The sequence below is a fragment of the Sinocyclocheilus anshuiensis genome, unplaced genomic scaffold (genome assembly GCF_001515605.1).
Source record: "Sinocyclocheilus anshuiensis isolate Anshui unplaced genomic scaffold, SAMN03320099.WGS_v1.1 scaffold1031, whole genome shotgun sequence".
NCBI classification, from domain to species: Eukaryota; Metazoa; Chordata; class Actinopteri; order Cypriniformes; family Cyprinidae; genus Sinocyclocheilus; species Sinocyclocheilus anshuiensis.
Window position 1 is genome coordinate 46,983 of NW_015542633.1, and position 3,432 is coordinate 50,414.

The following is a 3,432-nucleotide window of genomic DNA, read 5'->3' on the forward strand; positions in this document are numbered from 1 at the left end:
TCAGGTGCGGCGTGACATCGAAGCGAAGGCCGCAGTCCTCAGGGATGATGGACGGAGAGTCATGGGGATGAACCGGGTTCAGGTGAGTCGGAGAATTGGTTTGAAGTCGAATCGATCCTCCATTCGGAATGGATTCATTGACTGACAGTAAAACAAAAACTTCATCCCACGTGCCGCATCTCTTATGAATAAACCAGCAGAAGTCCCCCAACTCGTCTGTAGAGAGTCAATAGAGATATGAATGTTAATAAATGCATGTGGCTCGTCCACAGCAGCACGTTTATTTACTACGCTCAGTCTTGCTATACTTAATTATTATTATTTTTTATTTTTTTATTGTCTTATCTCTTTATTGTTAGTGTTATATTTCATTTTATTATATGTATGTCTGCACTCAGGGCCGGTTCTAGCTATTTGAAGGCCCTAGAAAAAAATTCATGTTGGAGGCCCCCACCCCCAATAAAAAGCACTTGAAACAAATATGATTCCTAACCTTTTTATTTATACAACATTTATTTAAAATGTGTATATTTTTACTTGTATAGTACCGTTCAAAAGTTTGGGCACATTACTAGTTGTAATGTTTTTGAAAGTCGCTTATGATCATCAAGTCTGCATTTTTTTATCCGAAATACAGAAACTATAATAAACTATAATATTGTGAAACTTTTTTTTTTAATAAAAAAAATTCAATAATGTTTTTTTATTTTTATCATACTTTAAAATATCTATTTATGTGAGTCACAGCTGAATTGTCAGCATCAATTTAACACATCCTTATGAATAAAAGTATTAATTTATTTTTTTAAAATACTGACCCATTGTATTGCAAACATTTCAACGTTATTGTTACAAAATATTTCTATTTAAAGGGTTAGTTCACCCAAAAATGAAAATTAGCCCATAAATTACTCACCCTCAATTCATCCCAGGTGTATATGGCTTTCTTCTTTCAGACGAATCCAGTCAGAGTTATATTAAAAATTGTCTTTGATCTTTCAAACTGTTTCATGGCACTCAGCGGGTGTTGCATGCTTCAGTCCAAAATAAGTTAAATAAAAAGCGCCCATCCATTAATAAAAAGTGTCTCACACGGCTCTGGGGGGTGAACAAAGGCCTTCTAGGCTATTTTTGTACAACCTACATTTATTTAATTTTTTTTCTCTCTGCGACACTTTTTCCTATTGTGTTGTAAATGTTAAACAAATTGTATCCTGACAAGACGAATACAAATGAGAAATACAATTTTTGTACAACATTTTTATTTTCTCTGACACTTTTTTCTGTTGCATAACATTTTTAAGATGAATTTTGTGTCTTAAGATAATTCATATAAATTCAAGACTCTTGACAAGACAATAAAATAACATACAATTTTGTGCAGACTGCACTTTTATTTGTTAACCTCTCTCTTTCTTTCAGTAGCGGAAATTTAATAGTGAGATTCTGGAAACGAGATCTAAATTTAGCGGGAACGTTCGGGTCGGGAAGGAAATTATTCCAAGCGGACAGCGGGTGAACAACGAGTGAATATATAGCGGGAGCGGAATATAACCTTGCGGGAGCGGGACTAAAAAAATAGTCCCGCGCAGACCTCTAGTCAGCTCCCGGTGCGATGTCATTTATTTACTGTATGCGCAAATTCAAAGCGTAGTGTCTGGGCGCGTCAACAGCGCTGGCGCTTTTTTAAACACGCAATAAAGCGTGAATGATCTGTCCAGAAATGACGCTGGTCGATAGAACAAGTTTATATTTAGAATACATTACAATCACTCCAAAATAAATGTCGACGCCTTACACACCAGCAATAGGAGCTGTAGACTTTGCATGCCTATTTAGCCTTTGGCTTCAGCACCTGAATGAATGGATGCGTTCGTTACGGCAAATATTTAGAAGACGGACCCGCTTTGAAACGGCAACATTAATTGGTTCAATTGCAGGTGCGTGACAATTTAACAATATCCAATGAACAATGAGGTTATTATTTTGCTGCCCTCTTGACTAGTGGACTGGCATACAGGGGGTGTTATGGAGGCCCCTCCTCAAAGTCCGAGGCCCTAGGCCTGCTCTGCCTATAGCTAGCGCCGGTGTTCTGACAAATAATGCTACCTATCAGATTATGCTACCAACACTGTATTTATCCTACTGTAAGTGTAGGTGTACATGTTAATAAAGCCTCACACCTTATTAATATCATGCTGGAAGCAAAATCTGATAGGTAGCACTTTTCGCTATTGAATTATGCTACCATCTGTTTTAATGGGAGGTAGCAAAATGTGACAGGGTAGCACAAATCGTCAGAACACCGGCCCTGTCTGCACTATGTCTGTACTTTTTCTTTGCACTTGAAGCTCCTGTCACCAAGACAAATAAAGCCCTTTCTGATTCTGATTCTATGACTATGCAAACATGTACAAAATAGTGGGAAGACTAGTGTAATATATGTGTGTGTATGATTGTTGTTGACTGATGAGGTCATGATTACTGAACTAAAATACCATATGTGACCCTGGAGCACAAAACCAGTCATAAGGGTCAATTTTTCGAAATTGAGGTTTATACATCATCCCCAGCGACTTAAGACTGCTTTTGTGCTCCAGGGACACATATAATTGAATGAATGAATGAATTAATGAATGAATGAATGAATTAATTGATTGATTAATGATGCATTTATATAGCGCTTTATTGTGTATTGTTGTACACCCAAAGCGCTTAACATTCATGTGGGGGGGGGTCTCTCCTCAACCACCACCAGGTATAATTTGCATATAGTGTATAAACTGCACAAGATTTTTGCACTTTTCTGTACACAGAGCTGTCTGTCTTTTCATTCTTACTAGACAAAAGACCCTGAAAAGAGTCTCATTCATTTTAGAATGATTGTTTAAGACATTTAACACACATTAGAAAGGAAACGGCTCTTACCGGGATGTGAGTCTTTGAAGCGGACCGTGCGTTTTTGCTGTCTGTCTACAATCTGTCTGTAAGAGAGCACCGTACAGGTTAACACACACTCAGATGGCATCTCAGCGTCCTTGGACATTTCAGTAACAATCTCGTCCTTGTCCAAACACTCCCAGCTGTTCCCCTGAGCAAACACACAGAATATGAGAGAAAGCAGCGCTACCCAGCGCAGCCAGGAAGATCCCACACTCGCCATGTTGTTTGAGGACAGGATGAGTCATCCACTGCAGAGCGTTCCTGCGTTTGTTTGCTTGTCTTCTCTCTTTAGTGTTCAAGGTCAGATGGCCCGCAGGTCTGTAGAGTCCATCTGAACTGAGGGGCCAGGGGCCTTCAGGACACCGAAGCCAGACAGAGGATCTGTCAAGGGCCTGGACTCTTTTACTGAGTGCGCAACAGCCACACACTCGCACACACACACACACACACACACACACACACACACACACACACACACACACACACACA